General features: G+C 43.1%; 1 protein-coding gene across 1 annotated transcript in view; it reads right to left on the reverse strand.

The window, feature by feature from the left end:
- adamtsl5 (ADAMTS like 5) overlaps window positions 1-25,489 on the reverse strand; it is a 152,402-nt gene extending 126,913 nt beyond the window's left edge. Inside the window, exon 1 of the mRNA XM_052037872.1 lies at window positions 25,396-25,489. The gene's annotated coding sequence lies outside the window, so the exon portion shown is untranslated. The remainder of the gene's footprint in view (window positions 1-25,395) is intronic.
- Window positions 25,490-25,877: the final 388 nt, after the last annotated feature.

The raw sequence follows: 25,877 nt of genomic DNA on the forward strand, positions 1-25,877 counted from the left end.
CAAGAGTAATGGAAGATCAAAACCTCAATCCCAGCACAACACTTGTAATCTACCAGGACCAGAGATCCCTACCCTCCTATATGGTTCTGAGACTTTGACTACTTACAGCCAACACCTGCCCAATAATATTGTCCCCACAAGATCCTCTAGATTCACTGACAGGATAAGCGATCCAAAGTCAGTCCTCCCTCCTCGGTCAACATCCCATCATTGAGGTTTTATTTACATTCAGCTGGTTCCAAAAGGCAAGCCACCTCAGAACGTATCAAACTGAAGTGAAAACATGTCATCTTTTAAAACGTGACACTGCTTAAGAAGAAGAAAACAAACGTTCATCTAATTTCTCAAATCCTCTGAGCCTTTTTAAATGTAGACAAACTTGCATTAACTACATTAATATTTGCCTTCTGTTGAATTACCAGGAGGTATACTGAGGATGGTACTGAAATGTCAAGTTGTGCTGTAGCATCACTTAATCCCTTTAGAATACCACATGAAACAGTGGAAGAATTTATAGGATAATAACTGTCTAATTAGTCATATGGATGTTCTCTCCATTCTTGTTTTCATTCTTGTATCAATTAAAAGGATGCCTAATACTAAATTGAGTGGTTCTATTGTCTGTTGTGACTCATAAGATGAACTAGCATGGTGGGTCAGGGTTAGATATATGTACCTGATATGATAACATCGTGGCTATCAATTCAAAGTTTGGCATCAGATCTTGTCTCCACTCACCGAGTCTGCCTGGAATAATATTCGGATGCTGAAACCTTCTGATCGTAAGTGGGATTCTTACCATGAAATCAAAGACTTGCTCGTAAAACCCAATACATAGTATTTTAATGTTAAGTAGGGTAATTGTTAAATGTGGAAAATGTTTCCCTGAAAATGAGTGCTGATCAAATATTGGAAGAAGTGGTTTATAAAAATGTCAAGGTTGTCTCATTAACTGTCAAGACTTAAACTTAATTTCCATGCCTCTCCACTAATCATCTTGCCTTAGTATGGAATCTTTACACCATTCCCCCACCTCAAGATTGCATAATTTTTCAGTATTCTCTCTGATTTATTTTGGGGGGGGGAGGGGTGGAGACTTCTTAAATTTTTTTGTTAATATAAATGGAGAGGAGATGTTTCCACTTGAAGGGAAGTGCAAAGCTATGGGACATAAATCTAGGACAGTTATAATAAATGCAAGAGGGAATTCAGGAGAAATTACCCAGTGAATGCTATGGATGCAGAATCTGTTGTTGCTAGAGTGCTTGAGAGATGTAAGATAGATGCACTTAAGGAGAAGCTGGATAAGTCCACGAGCGAGCAAGGAATAAAAAGTTAGATTGGTAGAGTTAAATGAAGAGGGGCAGGAGAAAGGCCCCTAAGGAACATAAACATCAGTTGTCCCAAACGGACTGTTTCTGTGCTGTGAATTCAATGTTCTTCTTCTCCTACTTGTAAAGAAGTAGAAACACAGATAACAAATGAAGCACTTTTTTTCTTTGCCAATGTTTTCTCCCTATCTCCTGGAATGAGAGGCAATAGAAATATGTGGGAAGAGGAGAAGACTCTGACAAGGGAAGTGAGTCTTTGTCAGTTTAGAAAAAAAAATCAGAGAATGGGACTGTTCAAGAGGGAGAGAAGCAAGTGTGTGGGAGATTAAGAGGAAAGAAAGAAATCAGTAAAAACAGATATGGAATGGCTGAGCAGGCAAGACTCAATGATAAATATACATATTTGGAAGGAGGATAGAATTTTCAACTGGATAACTGATTTGGACCTGTTAAGTTAAACGGGACATTTGGGATTTATGTTAGGTCACTGGTTCAAGGATAATTATTCATAAGGCATGCCTTTCAGTTGGATCATTCTCTCTGAAGTTCCTCTATCACTGCATTCCATTGTTTTGTACATTATTTAAAGTTTTTCCCCTTCTTTTTTCATCCATTCTGTAAGTTAACCAATACTTTGGTGAAGAACTTCAGGATATTGGTATTAGTAATTTGAAGTGTTCGTTCAATTTACTGAATTAATGAAGGAAAGCAGCTTCTTGATAGTGAGTGAGTGCAGCAGGATTATTGTAAATTATTTACACTGTGCTGTACCTCCATCTTCATTTCTTTTCATTTTCACCTATCGCTCTTTCCTCCAATAAGAGTTTGCTTGACACCTGCCACTATGACAAATCTTTTCATCGTTGTACTGTTTCCCTTTATGTAGCAGAGTACCAAATATTGTTTCATGGAACATTTGTAAGGCACCTTGGGCTGTGTTACTATTTTAAAAGCTCAGTAGAAACACTAGCTGATCTTGCTGCTGCTGAAGACCCTGACTCAAATTAGGTAATGAGTCAATAATTTCTAACTACCCTTTTGCTCCCCAAACGAGTGAACATTTCCAATGCTTGATGCTTGGCAAAGATTTCTTCAGGTTGTTTGAGCATTACAAAGCATCATAGTTTAACCTAATCCTGACTTCAACTAACGTCAGACACAGATTCCATCACAAGTCACTGTGCTGAATTCTTTCCCTTCCAGCTCAGGAGTAATGAAGCTAGTTGTATAGCTGCCAACACCATGCTAGCTGAAGTCAGCCAAGAACAGAGCTTGGACAAGTGACCTCTGGGTATGTATTGCCAAGTTAGACTTTGAGTTGTGCTTCTACTAGAGGAAGTTGAGTTAATGGCCATCAGTCATTTTAAAACATATTAACCTCACAATATAATTGGTTAGCTGTAAATTTTCTAATGATAAAGGAAGTAAGACATCTGATGGTAATGTATCTGCAACTGAGAGGACATGGAGCCTCATGCTCCTTAGAGTGCAGTAGGATTTATCTTACTACTGGTGGGAGATTCACCTGCAGGGAGAATGCATTGGAAATTTCATAACATCCTAGTGCTATCTTCCAATCATTTGCCTTTCATATTAAAAATAGGCTTTCCATTTGTTCCGGCAGCTGTGGGTTACAAGAAGAGTTGGGCATGTGGATAACAAGTTTAAAGTTTATTATTAAACTGATTTGAATAGAATCACTCATGAGGGAAACACTGAATTCAAAGTCAGTTGAAAGGTGAATATACAGCCCTCCCACCACCTGGAAGACTTCTAAATATTGTAAGAAGTAACCTTAGCTACTGGGGAGATTTAGCAGTTAAACTTACTTTCTGCTTTTTATAGGCACCCAAGATTTTGGTTCTTTGGGTTCTTCAAGGAGCTGTGTAGTTCCTCTGCATTATGATACCATCACCTGTGTGCTCCACAATATCAATGCACCATGCTTTCTTTAACTAGATGGAGATTATACCTGCTAAAACCTTAAGGTAAATATAGGCTCTCCATAAACAACTTGTTCCTTGAATTTAACCAGTGGTCTATAATTGATAGGTGTAATACTTATGTAATGAAAATTATACCTTTATCTAATTTTCACACAAAACAACTCAAGGCAGTTATTAGGAACTTGAACAACAGCAAGGGAAACTGGGAAATAATTTCCCAAAGTGAGCAAATGAAGGTAAAAACCATTCAGTTTGGTTTTGAAAGTGGGAGGTTTTAGAAAGAGAATTTTATAGTTCACAACAGAGCTGATAATATTCTAGTGTATACTATAAGTATGCAGGTTGTATGAAGGTAGGCCGATGAGATCTTAGTGTGTTCATGGAAGACCCCTTATTTATTTAGTTGGAGTGTGGTCAATGCACAGATTTGTCATCATGTGAAATCTCCCAAACCTGTGACCTTTACTGTAATAAAGTGAAACTGTTGGAAACACTCAGTAGGTAAGGCAGCATCTGTGTAATGAAAAGCAGTACTGATAACCTTTTATCAGAACCATGAACTTTACTGCCCAGACCACAAGTTTCTGCAAGTTCCCCTCCAAGCTACACATTATTAGGGATGATCTGTTGGAAGTGAATAAAATTACGAGGGGCATAGATAGGGCGGACAAGCAATATCTTTTTCCCATTATTGAGTAATCCAATACCAGAGGGCACACATTTAAGGTGAGAGGGGGTAGGTTCAGAAGAGACATGAGGGGTAAGTTTTTTACTCAGAGAGTGGTGGATGCCTGGAATGCGTTGCCTAATAGGGTGGTGGAGGCAAATTCATTGGGGGCTTTTAAGCAGGGCTTGGATGGGCACATGAATGAGGGGAAAATGGAGGGATATTGGCATTCTGTAGGTAGGAGGGATTAGCTATGTTGGCACAAAATTGTAGGCCAAAGGGCCTGTTCTGTGCTGTACTGTTCTATGCTCTATTGTCCTGACTTGAAAGTATATTTGTGTCCCTTCACTCATGTTGGATCTAAATCCTGGAGGCCCACACCTAACAACAGTGAGCTGAAGAATTGCAACCCACCACCACCTTCCTAAAAGCATTTAAGAATGGGTAATAACTGCTGGCCTTCCCAATTACATCAACATGCCATGAAGAAATTCCTGCTTAATGTCAAAACCAATAGCATGTCCAGCAAACAATTAGGAAGGCAAATAGTATGTTAGTCTTCATTATGAGAGTAAAGATGTAGTACTGCAGTGATATATAACCTTGGTGATACCGTACCTGGAGTATTATGTACAGTTTAAGCCTTCTTAACTAAAGAAGGATATACTTGCCATAAAAGAACATAGTGAAGATTGACCTGACTGGTTCCAGACATGGTGAGATTGACTTGATTAGACTTGTGTCCTCCAGAGTTTAGAAGAATAAGAGTAAATCAAGTAAAATTTGTGCCACACAAGTGCCAGGCAATGATGATATCCAACAAGAGGAAATTTAGCTCTCACCCCCTGACATTCAAAGGCATTACCATCACTGAATCTCCCATTATCAATGTTCTGGAGGTTACCATTGATCAGAAACTGAACTGGAGTAGTGTGGCTACAAGAACAGGTCATAGGCAAGGAATGCTGTGGCAATTAACTCACCTGCTACCTTCCCAAAGCCTGTCCATCATCTACAAGGCTCAAGTCAGGAATGTCATGTAATACTCTCCACCTGTCTGGATGAGAGCAGCTTCAACAACACACAGCTGGACACCATACATGACATAGCATCCTGCTTGCTAGTCACCCCTTCCACAACCATTCACTCATTCCACCACTGACACGCAGTAGCAGCAGTTTTTTTACATCTAAGGATACACTGCAGCAACTCACCAAGACTCCTTAGACAGCACTTCCAAACCCATGACCTCTACAAGCTAGAAGGACAAGGGCAGCAAAAGCATGAGGAAGGTTCCGTCCAAGCCTCCAGGCCACACACCATCGTGTCTAGGAAATGCATTGTTGTTCCTTTAGTGTCGCTGGGTCAAAATTCTGGAACTCCCTTCCTAACAGTATTGTAGGTCTACCCATATGTCAAGGCTGGCAGCAATTCAAGAAGGCAGCTCACCACCACCTTCTCAAGGGCAGTTAGGGATGGGCAATTAAGTGCTGGCTCAGCTTGCAAAAATCACATTCAATACCTTGAATGAATGAAAAAAATCTTATTGAAACTTACAAAATTCTTACGAGGTTCAACAGGCTGGTGACACAAGTAATTGCAGATGAGCTGGTTATGTGTTTCCCTTGGCTGAGGAGTCTTAGTCTCAGAATAACAGGGTTGGCCATTTAGGACAGAGGAAAGGAGAAATTTCTTCATGTAGAAGATGGGGAACCTTTTGAATTCACTCCACTGCACGGCTGTGAAATCTCAACCTCTGAGTCGGCACAAAACAGAGGTCAATTACTTTGGGATATGAAGGGAATCAAGTATATGGGGATAGTGCAGGAAAGTGGCATCATGGTAGAGGACTGCAAGAAATTGCAGAGAGTTGTGGACACAATTCAGTCCATCACGAAAACCAGCCTCACCTCCATGGACTCTGTCAACATTTCACACTACCTTGGAAAAGCCGCCAGCATAATCAAAGACAACTCCCATCCTAGACATTCTCTCTTCTTCCCCATTCCATTGGGCAGAAGACACAAATGTGTGAAAACGTGCACCACCAGGCTCAAGGACAGCTTCTATCCCACTGTTATAAGACTCTTGAATGGACCTCTTGTACGTTAATGATGATTTATATATTTTATATGATTTATGTTATATGATTTATAATGATGATAATAATGATGTACAAGATGAACTCTTGACCTCACAATCTACCTCATCATGGTCGATGCACCTTATTGTCTTCCTGCACTGCCCTTCTCTGTAACTGTTATACTATATTCTGCATTCTGTTATTGATTTTCCCTTGTACTATTTCGATGTACTTATGTTTTGAAATGATCTGTATGGATGGCTTGCAAAACTAAATTTTCACTGTATCTTTGTACATGTGACAATAATAAACCACTTCCAATTCCAATACTGATAATCATCGGAACATGCTCAAAGGTTCAAGTGGCCTATTCTTGCTAATATTTCTTATTTTTTAGGTCATTTTGTCAATGTACTTAACGTATGGGACAAGGTTCAGGTCCATCACACATGTCCCACCTAAACATTATGCAGCATGGGTTACATCAATGGCATGTTTTACATGCAGAGTTTCCCAAGAGATTCAAAAGAAGACAGGAAAGTTGAAGTGTCGCCAATTCAGGTAAAATCCTTGGAAATTATATTCTACACCCTACAGCAGTCAAGAAAAGCTTCAATTAATGGCAGAATCCCATCTAAGTAATAATTCAGCTTTCTAACTGCAAATTTGCTTTTCTTTCCAGACACAGGTTAATCCATATGACTGCATTTAAATCTTTTTAAAACAGCTTTTAGATGGACCATGACAATTTAAAATTGACTTCAGCTAGCTATGCTTAGAGAGCCATTTTCTGAATTGAACTTATTATTGATGAGGTGGGCATATTTCCCCTGTTTCTCAAATATCTACATGTGGTAGGTGAATTTCCATGCTATTAGTCTATTAACTTCCTTTGATTTAGTGGACAGATGGTGAGAAGAAAGAAAATAAATGCACGTTTACAGAGCACTCTCATTACTTCAGGACACCCAGAGTGCTTTAAAACTAATAAAGCAATCGCTGTTGTGCTACAGGAAATCCAGCAACCAGTTTGTGCATAGCAGGCAATGTGATCCCGATTCCTTACGGTAATTTGTAGGGTACACAGGAAGCTCACTGAGTCTGATCATAAAACACTCATTTTCACGAATCCCATTTTATTCTCCCCACATTCCCACCAATTACCCCCAGATTCTACCATTCTCTACACACTAGGGGCAACTAATAGTCACCAAATAAGTTACCAAATTGCACATGTTTGGGATGTGGGAGGAAACCAGAGCATCTGGAGGAAATCCACGTGGTCACAAGGAGAACATGCAAACTCCACACAGACAGGACCGCAGGTCAGGATTGAACCCCGGTTGCTGGAGCTGTGAGGCAGCTGCTCTACTAGCTGTGGTACTATGCCACCCTAAATGCCTGTTGAGGAAATGACATAACCAGGGCATCCTGTAGAATTTCCCCAGTCTTCACTGAAGTCATATCATGTCATCTGTTATATCTGGGGAAAAAATGCCTTCATCCAACAGTATAACATTTCCAACAGTACAGCACTCCGCACTGATGGGGCGGCCTGGATCACATGCTTAAGTTTCTAGCACCAGATATGAACCCACAACGTTCCCAATTCACATAAGAACAGTACTACTGACCCAAGACTGACATCTTGGCAAGCAGAACAACAGTATATTATCTACAGTTATCTCTATTTTGAGAGAGACAACTAACCTAGCCAGTTCTTTTCAGTAGTGCTATTGCATGTGCTCCTAAGTTAAATAACTCAGCTGATAATGTCTGGGGATGTGAAGTTGTGCAACATGTGTTTGGAGAACATTTTGAAAGAAAAAGGCATTTGTTTATCACCTGTAATAACCTTGACTGTTAGTGATGAAGCCCTTTGATCTTTAAAGGAAACTTGTAATCCCAGGAGATTGTGCAACAGTTTTGTTTTCACCTTGCCAACTTCAGTTCTCTGTCGTGACTATTTGTTTCGTTTCAGGGCATTGAAGAGGGACCAACAAGATAACTTTTCTCAGCTTTGTCAATGCAAAGAGGAACAGTTTCATATAGTTTTGCAATGGTCTATTCATTGGAAAATGATAAGGATCATAATGTGTAAAAGGCCAATGAATTAAAGCCATATTTTCATTGGATGATAAATACCTCCATCTATTATCACATACATAATATACTTCCTGTACTGTAACTGCTTCTATCACTTTCATACAGGTTCCCAACTTCAGCCTGGACTCTGTTAACATGCTGTTTATGTCCTGGCACATTGATAAATTACTACAATGGACCTCAGTTATTTGACTTTAGAAAATAATGAGTCTGTTTACTGTACAGTCATAAAATGAAAAAGGTGTACTCAGCTGTGGAGTGGACCCTTTAATTAAAATCCTTTCGCAGATAAAGAGGAAGTCTTTGAACTTGCTATGAGAAGAAAGATTTCTGTGGAGAGTTGGGCCAAATAATCCATTAGATTATAATTATAAGATTGTTTGAATTTTGGGTAAAGAAAATGCAATGAGGTTTGAAATCACATAAGAGCTAACATGCAGGCCTTTGTTGCACAGTCATAAAATGGTTGCTTTCAGAAACATGTTGGTAATAATAAATAATAATCCTTGTAATATGTGTAATCCTTGTAATGTGTGATGCATAAGTGACATAAATGTAGCTGGAGATACTGAAATAAACAAGACGCATGTGTTTTAGCAGTTCTCTATGCCTCTTAGTAATCAACTATATTCCTAAGATTAAATGCAGTTAGAAGCCCGTCAATATAGTACAACCCTGTTTCATTTGCCAAGAGAGGTCACTGTCACTCCTTTTTATTTGATCCAGCTCCACTGCAGACCCATGGTTTAAACTTGAACGCCTGAGTAGCAGACAGTGTCAGCCTTGTCTCAATAGTAGCATACCTGCCTCTAATTTAGATGACAGTGGATTTCAGCCCCTTATCCTTTCAGAAGACAACTAGCCTGACATTTTGTGCAATGTTGAGGGAGTGCTGCTTTGTAAAAGGTAATTCATCTTTGATAAGATGATATCTTTATTAGTCACATGTACATCGAAACACACAGTGAAATACATCTTTTTGTGTTGTGTTCTGGGAGCAGCCCACAAGTGTTGCCACCATAGCATGCCCACAACTTCCTAACCTGTATGTCTTTGGAATGTAGGAGGAAACCGGAGCACCCAGAGGAAACCCACATAGACATGGGGAGAACGTACAGACTCCTTACAGACAGTGGGCGGATTTGAACCCGGGTCTCTGGTGCTGTAAAGTGTTACGCTAACTGCTACACTACCATGCCTGCCCAATGAGTTAAATTAACAATGAGTTAAAGCTATGTTTAAATTCTGGGATGATGTGAAAAATATAGCGGTACAAGAGGAGGGGAGTTTTGTAGTCATGGCCGGCGTTTATCTCTTAATCAGCTTCAGTAAATCTTAATATCTGGCTGTATATTTAGTTCCTGTTGAAGGGACATTTCTGTAAGAAAATTGACTGCTGCATTTCCTACAATGCAAGAGTTGAATACAAGAATTCAGTGGCACTTCATTAACTGTAAAGCACCTGGGTAGGGATGTAGTGCAAGCTGAAGGCATCTGTTATAACACCTTGCCTTGCATCTAGTTCATTTGAAAGTAAGGAAAAAATAAAGGCAGGTGCAGCCCATACAACTCCTTGAGCCTACTTGTCCACCCAATGAGGTCATGGCTCATCGCCATCTCAGTTTTGATCAGGATTTACAACAGGAAGCAATGGAATCCTGCTCACTTTTTGACCCTGCCAAAATTGACAAAGTCTCCCCTTAATAGAATCACAGAGTTGTGCAGAAGAAGGCCATTTGGCCCACCAAGTTCATGCCAACCCTTTTGTCCATCTGCACTAATCCCATTTGACTGTTTTATTTGCATGTCCTTCTATGCCTTGCTTATTCAAGTGCCTGTCTAAATGTCTCTTAAACATAGTGTTTGTATCTGACTCCACCACCACCTCTGGCAGTGAGTTCCAGATATCAACCACGCTCTGTGTAAAACAAAACTTTGCCCTCAAATCTCCTTTAAAACTCCTTCCTCTCACTTTAAACCTATGTACTTTTGTTTTTGATATCCTTAACCATGGAAAAAAGGTTCTGACTATCTATTTATGTGCCTTTGTAGCGACTCACCGCACTGGCATCGAACCGGCTCCCGACATCGCGACGTCGTCGGAGGCCCCAATCCAAGATGGCGCGGGGCCCTCCTTCTTCCCCAGCATTGGGCCGGGAAAGCCCGCGCGCGGGAAGGTCAGGTGACATGCGCGTGACATCAGCACGGGAACTGTAGCGCGGGAGTTGCTCAGCTATTAAAGGCACACCGCGCCCCGGTCGGCATTAGACCTTCGATTTCGAAACCAGCGACTCTGTGTCTTGATTTGGTAGTGTGTAGCTAGCCGCTACATTGGTGACCCCGACAGGCCCAAACGTTTTTGGACCCACGATGTCTGCACAGCAAGAGGTACAGGCAGTAGCCCTTAAACTGCCCACCTTCTGGACCCTCCGGCCCAGTGTCTGGTTTGACCAGGCCGAGGCCCAGTTCCAGGTTCACCAGATCACCAGGGACGACACCAAGTACTATTACATGGTGGGCGCCCTCGACCAAGACACCACCGCCCAGGTCGAGGATTTCATCCAGGCACCCCCGGAGGAGAAGTACGATAAGTTCAAGACTCTCCTCCTCGAGACCTTCAGCCTTTCCCGACGTGCGCGAGCCTCCCGCCTCCTCCACCTCGATGGGTTGGGCAACAGGCCCCCCTCCGCGCTCATGAATGAGATGTTGGCCCTGGCAGACGGGCATAAGCCCTGCCTGCTGTTTGAGCAGATCTTCCTGGAGCAGTTACCCACCGACATCCACCTGCTCCTGGCGGATGCCGATTTCAGCGAACCCCGGAAGGTGGCCACCCGAGCGGATGTCCTTTGGCAGGCGAAGGAGAGCGGGGCGTCCGTCGAGCGCGTTGCCACGCCACGTACCCAGCGGCCCAGCAGGCCAGACCCAGCGATTGAACACCCCCCACCCGCCACCAGGTCTGAGGAACCAACCGACCAATGGTGTTTCTACCACCAGCGGTGGGGTGCTGACGCCTGCAGATGCCGGCCACCATGCTGGTTTCCAGGAAATGCCAGGGCCAGCTGCTGCTGCTGGCTATGGCAGCTGGCCACCCGGATAGCCTCTTGCATGTGTGGGACAGGCGTTCCGGACGTCGGTTCCTAGTGGACACTGGAGCTGAAGTCAGCATCGTGCCTCCCAACGGCCGTGAGACTCGCAACTGTACACCAGGACCCACCCTCAGAGCCGCCAACGGCAGCGCCATTCGGACCTTTGGTACCCGGTTGGTACACCTCCGGTTCGGCACCTGCGACTTTACTTGGAGGTTCATCCTGGCCGCCGTTGTGCAACCACTCCTTGGGGCTGACTTCCTTCGAGCCAACAGTCTGCTGGTTGACCTGCGGGGTAAGCGTTTGGTACATGCCAGGACCTTCCAAACGTTCTCGTTGGGTGAGGCCAAGCTGCCGGCCCCACACCTCAACTCCGTCACCACATCGACCAACGAGTTTGCCAGGGTCCTGGCAGAGTTCCCGTCCATATTAACGCCCCAGTTCTCCACCACCTTGCCCAAGTGTGGCGTCCAGCACCACATTCCCACCCAGGGCCCTCCCCTCCACGCCCGCACCCGGCGGCTACCCCCAGACAAGCTCTGCCTCGCGAAGGAGAAATTCAGAAAAATGGAGGAGCTGGGGATCATCCGCAGGTCGGACAGCCCATGGCCCTCTCCTCTACACATGGTCCCCAAGGCAGCCGGAGGCTGGCGGCCCTGTGGCGATTACCGACGCCTCAACGACATCACTACCCCGGACCAGTACCCCGTGCCGCACATTCAGGACTTTGCTGCCAACCTACACGGGCAGTCTATTTTTTCCAAGGTCGACCACGTCCGCGGGTATCACCAGATCCCGGTGCATTCCGCTGACATTCCGAAGACGGCGCTGATCACACCTTTCGGCCTCTTTGAATTCGTCTGGATGCCCTTTGGTCTCAAGAACGCTGCTCAGTCCTTCCAACGACTCATGGACGCAGTCGGGCGCGACCTTGATTTCGCCTTCATGTACCTCGACGACATCTTGATCGCCAGCAACAGCCACCAGGAACATTTCACGCACCTCCACCAACTCTTTTCTCGCCTGAGGGATTTCAGCCTGACTGTCAACCCAGCCAAATGCCAATTCGGGCTGGAGACAATCGATTTCCTGGGCCATCGGATCGACAAACATGGCGCCTCGTCCCTGCCTGCGAAGGTCGATGCTATCCGCCATTTCGCCAGACCCACCTCCATCAAGGGCCTGCAAGAATTCCTCGGTATGGTAAACTTTTATCACCGGTTCATATCATCCGCGGCGCGCATCATGCGCCCGTTGTTTGCTCTCCTGTCAGGTGGAAGCAAGGACATCGTTTGGTCAGAAGAGGCTCACACCACGTTCGTCGAAACCAAGCAGGCCTTGGCGGACGCAGTCATGTTGGTGCATCCTCGCATGGACGTCCTGACTGCCCTCACGGTCGACGCCTCCAGCACAGCGGTCGGAGGTGTGCTAGAACAGCTTATCGAAGGGCGTTGGCAACCGCTGGCGTTCTTCGGCAGGCACCTTCGACCACCAGAGCTCAAATATAGCGCCTTCGACCGCCAGCTGTTGGCGTTGTACCTGGCCATCAGACACTTCCGTTACTTCCTGGAGGGCAGGCCGTTTACAGCTTTCACCGACCACAAGCCATTGACCTTCGCCTTCCACAAGGTCCTAGACCCCTGGTCAGCGTGGCAACAGCGGCACTTGTCGTACATCTCGGAGTTCACCACTGACGTCCGCCATCTGTCGGGGAAAGAGAACGTGGTCGCGGATGCACTGTCACGGCCCACCATCCAAGTTTTATCCCGGGGGTGGATTTCGGCGCCTTAGCGGAAGCACAGTGAACGGACATGGCGACACCCAGCTATCGTACCGCAGTCTCGGGCCTGCAACTGCAAGACCTACTGGTAGGCCCCAGTGAGCGCACCATACTCTGCGATATCTCCACAGGTAGACCCCGCCCCATCGTGCCAGCTGCCTGGTGCAGACGGGTGTTTGATGCCATTCACGGCCTTGCACACCCATCCATCTGGACTAATGTCCGGATGGTGTCAGACAAGTTCGTCTGGCATGGCCTGCGTAAACAGGTTTCCGAATGGGCCCGGTCCTGCACTCACTGCCAGACCTTGAAAGTACAGCAGCATGTCAAGGCCCCCTTGCAGGATTTTCAGCCTACCCGCCGGAGGTTCAACCATATCCATGTCAACCTGGTCAGCCCCCTCCCAGTCTCCCGAGGAACGCGGTACCTCCTCACAATTGTCGACCATTTTACCCGCTGGCCTGAGGCCATTCCCCTCGCAGATACCTCCGCCCAGTCCTGCGCACAGGCCCTTTTGTCAGCTTGGGTGGCCCGTTTCAGTGTCCCGGCACATATCACTTCTGACAGGGGAGCTCAATTCACCTCCGGCCTGTGGTCTGCCGTCGCCGACTTGTGGGGTTCCCGGATCCACCTCACCACCGCCTATCACCCGCAATCCAATGGGCTGGTGGAGAGGTTCCATCGCCACCTGAACTCGGCACTCATGGCCCGTCTTAAGGGGCCCAACTGGGTAGACAAACTCCCCTGGGTCCTGCTGGGGATACGCACCACGCCAAAAGAGGACCTGCATGCCTCATCCGCGGAGATGGTCTACGGAATGCCCTTAGTCGTCCCGGGTGAGTTCCTACCAGCCCCTCGGGGGCCAGAGGAAGGACCTACCGTGGCGCTCGACCGGCTGCGCGAGTGGCTTGGAAGCCTGGTCCCGATTCCCACCTTGCGGCATGGACAGGTCCTGGCCCATATGCCAACTTCCCTAGACTGTAAGTTTGTCTTCGTCAGGAGGGGTGCGCCCCGATCACCGCTGCAACGGCTGTACGAAGGACCATTCCGGGTCGTCAGGAACAATGGATCTACGTTCGTGCTGGACATTGGGGGGCGTGAGGAGGTGTTTATGGTTGACCAGCTGAAGCCGGCTCATTTAGACTCGGACCAGCCCATGGTGGTACAGCCAGCGTGGCGCAGGGGCAGGCCACCCAAGTCATAGTTTCTTTAATTCTGGTTTTCGCGATGGTATTGCCGGTTCTGGGGGGCAGGGTTATGTAGCGACTCACCGCACCGGCATCGAACCGGCTCCCAACATCGCGACGTCGTCGGAGGCCCCGATCCAAGATGGCGCAGGGCCCTCCTTCTTCCCCAGGGTTGGGCTGGGAAAGCCCGCGCACGGGAAGGTCAGGTGACATGCGCGTGATGTCAGCACGGGAACTGTAGCGCGGGAATTGCTCAGCTCTTAAAGGCGCACCGTGTCCCAGTCGGCATTAGACCTTCAATTTCGAAACCAGCGACTCTGTCTTGATTTGGTAGTGTGTAGCTAGCTGCTACACCTTATTATTTTATATACCTCCATCAGGTCACTTCTCAGCCTCCTTCACTCCATGGAAAACCGACTCAGCCTATCCAATCTCTCCCATAGCTAAAGTCCTCCAATCCAGGCAACATCCTGGTGAATCCGCTCTGCACTCTCTCCAGTGCAAACATGTCCTTCCTATAGTGTGGCGATGGTTATGGCACACCAATTAATATTATGACAATGGTTTAATAATCTAAACTGTCTTATAAACAGCATGTTTCATTTTATAATTAGACTCCGAAATCCATAAAAATTAAAGTTCTGTGAAGGTTCATCCCTTCAGAATCCTTACTTCACCAGCCTCCAGTAATGATTGTCCCAGTTGACCACTTTCAAAATAAAGAAGTTTCATCTTCTTTGGTGAAACTCTGATAATCTGGTACACTGAGGTGGTGCCAGACTGACAGGTTTTCTGAACTACAACACAATCTTAGTTCACTTTTTTTTCAGATGTTAAACAGTATGATAGTACCTTTTACAGTGAACCAGGTAAATTGAACGGGAGCTCAGGAACCGAGGCCCCAGAAAGCGGAAAGAGAGTACATAGACATCACCTTGTGAGCTGGATACTGAACCATTAGTATCTCTGAATAGTCAGAGAGGGAATTATTGGAATTTTACTGTGTTTGTTTGTCTTGGATACTATAATCTAATGTTGAAACTTTGCTGTTCTGTAGTCTGACATTCTTGTACAGTATTTTATCTTTTGTCATACTCTAATCTGGTTATTATTTAATGAGGTGGCCTGGTTAAGAATCTGGGACAGGGAGCTTATCTGATATTGCTTTAATGTGAAGTTGGAGGGACTGCAAGGGTATGTAACCCAGCAATGAAACTTCTATTTCCAAAGCAGAGAATGATAGAATTTTGCAGCACAGAATGTGGTCATTTCATCATCACGTTCATTCTCCAAATCCATTCATGATGCCGTACACCTTCCCATATCACTTCATCTTCTAACATTTGTCTGTAGTTACTTAAAAGCAATGATGTCTGTCTTACCTACTTCCATCACTAATAGTTTTCTTAATACCATCAAGTTCACTGTAGCATTAATTTTGTTCTTATATTTAAGTCAAGATTATTTCCTTATTTATCCAAATAAAAATTGGCTGAAACAAGAAATAAATTACTAAAGAATTTGAAGTTTAAGGGACATTCATATGCTTCTTCATAAATAATTCCTGTAAGACAGTCACCTAAGTATATTCACTTATGTTAAATTATATTTAATTTGGTAGCCAATGAGCCAATAATTTACAAAAAAATCTGCACCATTTCCAGCTCCAGTTCCACTCCTGGGACCCACAGAGCAGACCAGAGCCAAAGGCAGCAGATGTTGAGGTTTTGATGGGAGGCAGCTGGTAAGAGATCTTTTCTTTCTGAATGTTTCTATTTATACCCTGTCAAAAAAGTTCCTCTCTAATTGCTCATTCCATGAATGAGATACCAATCAATGTACATATGGACACAGAGAAAGTCAGGTGTCTACTAGAGGGGTTTGGCAAAATGACTGAGGACTCCATGTGGAAAAATGAACTTGACTGATGACTAATCCATGTGTGTTTTTATTGTTCTTTTATTCTTTCTCATTTCTACTTCAATTTCTGAATGCCAGTAGAATTTTCATACAAATACAAAATAGGTTTTGGTTAGCAGGAGATTCGTACCAGCCACTGGTCCTTCGTAATCCAGTTCAAAAGCAAAATTTTCAAAATTGTCATGGGGTGTACCTGAGTATCACGAGACCATTAGAAACAGGAGCAGGAATAGACCATTTGGCCCTTCGAACCTGCTCCACCATTTGCAGCAACATGGCTGTCTAAAACACTACTTTCCTGCTCTTTCCGAGATCCCTTGATTCCTTTAATATGCAGAAATCTTTCTACCTCTACTCTCTATGTGTTCAATGACTGAGTTGCAACAGCCTTCCAGGATGGAGAACTCCAAAGATTCACCAAACCCTGAGTGAAGAAATTTCTCCTTGGGGTGGGACTGTAGTGCAGTTAGTAGAGTCGCTGCCTCATGGTGCCAGAGTCCTGGGTTCAATCCTGACCTCGGGTGCTGTCTGTGTGGTGTTTACACATTCTCCCTGTGACCACGTGGGTTTCCTCTGGGTGCTCTGGTTTCATCCCACATCTCAAAAACGTGGGGGTTGACAGGTTAATTGGCTGCTGAACATTGTCTCTAGTGTGTAGGTGAGTTTTAGAATCTGGGAAGAGTTGAAGAGGATGTGATGTGAACATAAAAATGGGATTAATATCGGATCAGTATAAATGGGTGGTCGATGGTCAGTATGGTCTCGATGGGTTGAAGGGCCTGTTGTTGTGATGTATCTCTCTCTGACTCCTCATTTAAGTCCTAAATGGCTTCCCCTTATTTGAGACTGTGACTCATAGTTCTGGACTCCATAGTCAAGCAGCACATGAACTGAGGCTGTTGGGCCCTCGAAGAATTTTCTGTTTCAATGAAGTTGCCTTTCATTCCTCTAATCTCCGGAGAATAGAGGCCACATCTGCTTGATCTGTGCTCACGTGACAGAGCTGTCATCCAAGGAATCATTCTGCTGAACCATCTCTGCACCCCCTTTATAACAAATACTTCCATTTTAGATGATCAGTAGAAGTTGCACACAATACCCCTGATATGGTCTCACCAAAGCCCTGTATAATTGTAGAAAGACATCTTTGACTCACTGTAGCCCCTCCAAGGTGATTTTGGTATCTCTCTGCCCCAATGTATTCCTCTGCTATATTTTTTGATGATACTAACTACATTCCATATCTCCTGAAATCAAGATGGAGGCCATTCAACCCATCAAGTCTATGCTGGCTCACAGAACAATCCCTAATTTTCCCTGTGACTTATTCTCTGCACATTCCCTACAATTCTAACACATAGCTTCACTTGGTGCAATTTACAGTGAGCAAACCGCATGTCTTTGGGATGTGGGAGGAAACCGGAACATCTAGTAGAAACCCACAGGGTCACTCGGTAAATGTGCAAATTCCACACAGACAGCACCTTAAGTCAGAACTGAACTCAGGTTGCTGGCTCTGTGAGGCATCAGCACTGCTAGCTGCACCATTGTGTTGCCCTAAATATCAACAACAATATCAACACAACACTTTTAATGTAATAGTACACCAGCCTAGGTACTTCACAGGATTGTTATCAAACAAAATTTGCCACAATGACACATAAAGCTTTCTTAGATCAAGTGAACAAAAGCTTGGATGAGCAACAAAAGTTACAGCCATCATAGTGGACCAGTAAATGTGTTCAATGCAACGTCACAGCCCATGAACTTCCTTCTGCTCTGCATGTTTCTAGATTACAATACAAATAAGTCAGCAATTTCTGCATTGAGAAGGATAAATGCAAATCAGGTGATTGCTCTGTTCGACACTTGGTGGTCCTCAAGCAAGAGTTTGAACTTCTGGCCTGGGGTAATCCTTGCTGGGGGAATTGCCTTTTAGAGATATGATTCTTTCATTATCAATTCCCTTTTGTGTCTGGAACATGACAAAAAATATAATAGCTTCACAAATGCTGAAAACGGTTGAATTGTGGGTGTGTTTTTACTCAATGTTCACATAGCCTAAATAGTATCACAATGATTCAGTTGCTTGATTCCAAAGATCACATGACCAATGCATACAATCATATCTTAAAAAGCTTACACCAGCACTCCTTGCAAAACTTACACCTCCTGCCTTTCACACAGTTCTTGTTATATCCTCTCTGCCTTTCTCCCCTTTCTGTAGAATTAAAGCTTTAATCTTTAACTTTTCCCAGTCAGAAGAAAAGTCATCAGCCTGCAACATTAACTCTGTTTCTCACTCTACCAACACTGCCTGGCCTGCTGAGTATTTCCAGCATTTCAGATTTCAGACTTCCATCTGCAATATTTTGCTTGTACATTAACTTGTACATGCTATCTACAAAATCTACTTCTTTTGTCAAATTTGTCACCACATTTTATGCCATTTGTCTTATTGTAAATTGCTTCATTACATATTCCTTCTTTGAATAATGGAAGGTGTCTGTAAACTTCTCACACTGAAATTACACCCTCCAAGCCAGTGGCAATGCTGCAGTTCCTTTGTCTTTGACATTGCTAGTTCTGGTGCTACAAAAGAATCCTTTGCCTCAACTAACTCCATTCGTCTGCTTCACAAACTGCTGCATTATTTAACTAGAAATGATAATATCAAACCAAAGGGTTAAAACATATGCATAACTTAGGAATTCAAAACGGGGATTGAATTATGTCTGTGTTCCTGATGCTGTATTCCAAAGCCTGAAGGTCTTGGCTTGCCCTGTGAGACATCACAGAACAGTGCCTCATATTTTGGAAACTGTTTGTTCACCAATCTATTCAAGTAACTCAATTATCTACAGAGACAGACACAGTTTTAGTGCAACATTACTTTTTTTGTACCTCATCATCCCCTTCCAATCCAATGCAGACTATTTGTACAATCCCTTCTTAATTAAAACAAAATAGTGACGCATTTGCTTCTCTGGCAGGGAACATCAAATTCTTGGAAGAAAATGATTTAAATCCCTGGGTATTAAGAGATCAGCTCAAACTTAATTATAAATTTGAATGGTTGATCTCTGTAAATTCTGGAAAAATGGGCTATTCCTCTGCTGATGTATGGCTGGATGTTTTATATTGTTTAACAATGGAACATGTTCAAAAGTACTAAATACAAAACATTCAACCATAAGAACAGGAGAATGTTATTTAGTCCAACCAGCCTCTTCTAGTACCGAACGGGAATGCTGCTGAGTTGTGACATGACTCAAAATAAACACTTTTAACATAGAACATAGAACAGTACAGCACAGCACAGGAACAGGCCCTTCAGCCCACCATGTCTATGTCGAACATGATGCTAGATTAAACTAAATCTTTTCTGCCTGCACATGATCCATATCCCTTCATTCCCTGCACATTTATGTGTCTGTCTAAAAGCCAGTATTGTATCTGCCTCCACCACCACCCCTGGCAGCCCGTTCCAGGCCCCATTACATTCTGCATAAAAAACTTGCCCCACACATTTCCTTTAAACTTCCTCCTTCTCAACTTAAGTGCATGCCCTCTAGTATTTGACATTTCTACCCTGGAAAAAAGATTCCAACTGTCTACCCTATCTATGCCTCTCATAATTTCATAACCTTCTATCAGGTCTCCCCTCAGCCTCCACCACTCCAGAGAAAACAGCCCAAGTTTGTTCAACCTCTGTTTATAGCTCATACCCTCTAAGCTAGGCAGCATCCTGGTAAACCTCTTCTGTACCCTTTCCAAAGCTTCTGTAATGGGGCAACTAGAATTACGCACAATAGTTTCCCTAATGTTTCTTAATATAGAATCATAGAACACTACAGCACAGCAAACAGGCCATTTGGCCCTTCTAGTCTGTGCCGAAACTTTATTCTGCTTGAATCTTCTGCTTTATATCTTGAATTATCAAAATACATTAAACTACATCTCTTCTGCCTGCACACGATTCATATCCTTCCATTCCCTGCATATTCATGTGTCTATCTAAAAGCCTCTTAAATGCCTCTATTTTATCTGCTTCCACCATTACCCTAGGCAATCCATTCCAGGGCCCTACCACTCTCTGTGTAAAATACTTGCCCCATACATCTTCTTTAAACTTTCCCCCTCTCACCTTAAATGCATGCCCTCAAGTATTTGACATTTCTACCCTAGGAAAAAGATTCTGACTGCCTACCCTATCATAATTTTATAACGTCTCCCCCTCAGCCTCCAACGCTCCAGAGAAAACAACTCAAGTTTGTTCAACCTGTCCTTATAACTCTGATTTAAAATTAATAATTAACCTAGCGTCAACTGACATTTGAGGAAGTGAGTGTAAACTTCCTCCAACCCCTGACTGCAGGAATGTTTTCTAATTCCCTCCCGGAAGTCTTGGATTCATCGAGGCAGGTCTACTGTTGCCCTGAGATGAGTGCTAACCTATCCCTGGGACCTGTAGCTTGTTTCAGCATGAATTAGGCACAGTTTTCCACTGGGAGCCTGGCTACCAGCACCCTAGCATGAGCCAGCATGGTGTAGTGGTTGTCTCAGTGTAGACAGTGGTTACACTCCTAGAATGGCCTTAACAGGCGGAAACGCTCTGCCCTGGACTCTCCTGCTGTCAAAGGTGTCACTGCAACTGATGGAGAAAGTCTTTTTCATTCACAGTCAGCAAAATTTGGGACTATTACAAAATCAAGAGTTAAAAAGGTTGCATTTAAAACAAACATTCATGTATTGGAAAAGCAATTGCAACTAACTTAAATAAATAATATTACCAAGTTATTTAGGTTTCTCCTGACAGCTGCTATCTCCCATTCATTTGGTTGGGGATTTCTGCGCTTGCATCACGTTTAACTTGCCACAGGCTCAGCTGGCAGATTTCCCACGGTCAGAGCTGGGAAGCCTGCAGAAGATCACTGAGGACTCCACCCAGCAGAGCAACACAGGGGCAGCTGCAATCAGTAGAAGCATAGAACATAGAATTTGGAGCAATACAGTACAGGAACAGGCCCTTCGGCCCACAATGTCTGTGCCGACCATGATGAAAATTTAAACCGCACATCTGTCTGCACCTGGTCTGTATCCTTCTATTCCTTGCCTGTTCATGTGCCTGTCTAAATGCTTCTTATATGTTGTTATAGTATCTGCTTCCACCACCTCCCCTGGCATCACGTTCCAGTCACCTACCACTCTCTGTGTAAAAAAGCTTGCCTTTTAAATCTTCTTTAAACTTTCCCCCTTTCACTTTACATCTATGCCCTCTAGTATTTGACATTTCCATGGGAGAAAGACTCTGACTATCTACCCTATCTATGCCATTTATAATTTTATATATTTCTATCAGGTGTCCCCCTTGCCCCTGGCACTCCAGAGAAAACAATCCAAGTTTGTCCAACCTCTCCTTATAGCTAGTACTCTCTAATCCAGGCAGCATCCTGGTGAACCTCTTCTGCACTCTCTCCACAGCCTCCACATCCTTCCTGTAATGTGGTGACCACAACTGCACAAAAAACTCCAAATACTCCAATACAGCTGCAACATGACTTCCTGACTTTTATACTCAATTCCCCGACTGCTGAAGGCAAGTATTCCATACCTCTCCTTTACCAGCCTATTCACTTGTGTTGCCACTTTCAGGGAGTTATGGACTTGAAACCCAAGCTCCCTCTATACGTCAATGCTCCCAAGGGTCCTGCCATTTAGTGTATACTTTTCGCTTACATTTGACCTCCCGAGGTCCAACACCTCACACTTGCCTGGATTAAACTCCATCTGCCATTTCTCTGCCCACATTTCCAACTGGTCTATATGCTGCTGTATCATTGTCTACATGCTAACTAATCAGTCCAACTACATTTTCGTTGAACTGATTTATATATATCACAAACAACAGAGGCCCAGCACTGATCCCATCAGGGTAAAAGAAGCCACCATCTGATCAGTCTACTACACAACTGGAACTGCAACTTCCAAGGGATACCTGGGTAAGTCCAGACTTTAACATTGGCGTCAAGGTTGGAAGACCTCCACCACCTTATGGTATGTGCCCTGTTCATGAAAACAATGAAAACAATTTCCTTCAACTTCTTGAAAATTTCCATGAAATCATTCTTTCTAAGTTCTCATGGCAGATGGACAATGTGTATTACACTTCAGTTGAAACTACCTAGGGTGTTTAACTGGGTAAACAGCTAGGGAGGATGAAAATCCTGCAGAAGAATGAGGAGACAAAGTACCCAACAGGCACTACAGCACCAGAAATGCATGTAAAATTATTCTACTGCAGGTACACCAGATCTTCAATAGCACAGCGCTATATTTATTGGAGTTCTGGGAATAAATTTCTATTCTGAGTTCCTGAAATGCAAATCTTTCTTTCTCATAGCCATGAAATCTTTAAACAACTAAATCTCTCCAAACAATGGAGATATGAACCTGGACAACATGTGGCAGCCAACATGGTAATCTTTCTAACTTGTAATAGTGACATTATTGTTCTGGTCTATTAAGTTGATTTTACATAAGACCACAGCTTAACAATGTCAACAACTTGCATTTATAGAGTAGATGTATCGTAAGAAAACATCCTTAGGTGCTTCACCAAAGTGAAAGCAGATGCAAAAGGTTGTAGAAGGAGACATTAGAGCACATGACTAGAAGACTAAGGCCCTGGTACATTACTGGAAGATAATGTTCAGAAAATGCAACGACTGGCAGCTATGGTATAGAAAAGTAGAGAAGTAAAATCATAGAAAAGTTCGCTAAGCTATTTAAACAGGCTACAAATTCTGCTAAAAACACCAGAGCACAAATTTCAGTCAAGCTTGTGAAGATTGTACACCAGAATGTCATTCTGTAAATTCAACCCCATCCATAGTCCTTAACTTACTCGAGTAATGACCTTGAATTATCGAAACATCAGCTTCACATTGACCCTTTTAAATCTAGGCATCCAGCAAGCAACAGTGGCTAACTCTCTAAGACTTCTAATTCCTTTGTGACTTCGATAATATACCAATGCTGAAATACATAGTAAAGTGAATTTAACATCACTTTCCCCTACATTTTTATAATTATTATATATTAATTATTTACTGGAGAAACACATACAGTAACATTTGTTCTATTTCTTAAAAATACACCAACATTTTAGTCACCAGTAAACAAGATCCAAGGTAAACCAATAAATTCCTGTCCCCAGTGAGTGGTGGGAATAGATGAATGGAATGAATGTTAGGAAAAACTGGCTGGGTATATGCTTAAAGAAGAAAGACTGATAGTTCAGTAACACCTTTCACAACCTCAGGATATTCCAAAGTGCTTTATAGTGAATGAAGTATTTCAAAATTTGGTCACGAAAGTAACACAAGAAACACAGCTACCTATTTGCATATGCCAAGCTCCCACTGACATCTTCATGATCATAACCTGATAAGAACCAATCTGTTCTCATTGATTGAGGGATAAATATTCGTTTCAAGATAACTTTCACATTCTCCTTCAAAATTGTGCTATTGGGTCTATTGCATCTACAGTACCTCCAAGAACAAACAAATTCTCTGTTTGAACATTATCAAGGAAACAATGCAGAGCTCCCTTATACTTCACTAGACTGCTTAAGTCTCTGGAGTGGGCCTTGAACCCACAAACTTCTAACCTAAAGGTGTAAGCACTACCCACTAAGCATCAACTGATATATGGAAGAGAATGGAAGATTACGCCGACAGGACTCAATAAGGAAATTGGGCATAGCATAAGCACCAACAATGGGCTGAATGGCCTCTTTCTGTGCTGTAAATTCTATGTAATGTGTTACTCCCAAGTGGTCTGATTGTGATCAGTTCTAACATTGCTACACAGGAGATATTGTTGAGGAAATATGAAAGTTGCAGTGTAGAAAGGTATCTTGGTTTACAAACCAATTTGGAAACTTGGAACTATTTATTTCAATGCCACAAAATATTTTTAGGTGTGAAAAGCTGCGTGGTACCCTTCAATTTCAACCATCCAGTGACATTCTGGTTTTGCGCCATCCAGATGAGTTCTAACTGATTCCAGGGTTTTGGCTGCCTCCACCCCATCTGGAAGTTTATTACACATGTTAATCCCACTGAGTGAAGAAATATTTCCAGGTATTGGTCAGTATTTTTTCCATTGATTTGATTCCCTAGTAGGACATCCATTTTAATTTAAACTTCTGATCTGAGTTAAGGGCTTAAATGCATGGCATGTATTGAAGTCATATTACAATTTTAAACCAAATTAGAGCCAATATTGATGTCAAAGTGAGAGGATTGGCACCTCTGGATCAATTTTTTTTAGGTACTTTTGTAGGGACCTTCTAAAAGATTTTAAATAAATTTCATTGTTGATTTATTAACAAACTGCTGACTCAACATCTCAACTGGTCAATTGTTCTGTGTTTTTTAAAGTCATTCTCAGTTATTTAAAATTGAGTTACTCACGGATGTACAATAGACCGAACAAAAATATACATCCTTGGGTATTTGCTTAGTAATTCATCAAGATCTTTCAGTAAAAATGTACAAAATATTAAGCATACAACCAGGTAACAGTAATAACTACTTGTATCTAATCTGTAAAGTATCCAAAAATTCTTTACAGGAGTATTGTCAGACAAAGTTTGACTGTGTCATATACTGTAAAGGAAAAGTTGGAGAAGTATAAGGTATGTCTTATAGAGCATACTAAAGGACAAGAAAGAGAGACCTTAAGGGGCATTTCTCTGGAAGTAACAAATGATAATATTTATCTCACATATAAATATCTTTTTATTTGATTTATCATTTGCTGGCTCTAAGGTGCAGGTAGAAGGGTTGTCAGAGTATGGGATTTAGAGTATGGGTAGCAAGTGGATGCCTTTCTTTCTAGCTGTTCAGTATTTCTCAAAAACACATATGTGCATGCGCACACACTAGCATACCCACAGGCATGCACACACATGCACTCGTTCTTTAATAAATAACTAATTAGCTGCATTTCAGAACTCAGCATAAATTCATACCTCTGCTAGATCCCTGTTCCTATTTAGATCAAATTATCATCATCATGCTGATTTTGTTCAATTAAGGTCAGAGCTAAAAAGCTAAGCCAAATGTGCGTACTAATTGACCCACCTTAGTCAAGTATCCTCCATGCATCTCAGAAGTTAGTTAGCACAATGGACAAAAGTAACTTTCAAACTCTTCATTGGCAATACACTGGAATGAAAGCAATCTAGGTTTCTCCACATTAAATAATCCATACTCACATATAGGCATCTGATACTTCAGAGAGCATAGCAGTCACAAATCATACTGGTTTCATTCCTCCACAAAAGTGCTGAAGTCCAATAGTCATACTCGTCTGTTGTGAAAAGTTATGCACTCTCTCCACTTCCAGGCACTGTGGGAACTCAGCCAGGTCTGTCTCCTTCCCAGGCTGAGTATACCTCCTGTGGTCTTGATTAGAAATAGCTTTGGAAGGATGAGTTGTACCAGGCAGCAAGGCAGACTGAAGAAGGTAGTGATGACATAGCTGCTACAAACAGAATATATGGCCTGGCCTGCCAAGAGAGAATGGAGAACTGAGAAAGAACAAAATACCAGAAGGTTAAGGATTTCCCCCTAAGGTTAGCCTGAAATCAATCCAACAATGGCAGGGATTTCATAAGTAAAGGCACATCAAGCATAAACCTTGGACACTGCTTTTAAAGGTATCATTGCTAGTGGCGTAGCTAGTAGAGCTGCTGTC

The sequence above is a fragment of the Pristis pectinata genome, chromosome 24, assembly GCF_009764475.1.
Source record: "Pristis pectinata isolate sPriPec2 chromosome 24, sPriPec2.1.pri, whole genome shotgun sequence".
Taxonomy (NCBI): Eukaryota; Metazoa; Chordata; class Chondrichthyes; order Rhinopristiformes; family Pristidae; genus Pristis; species Pristis pectinata.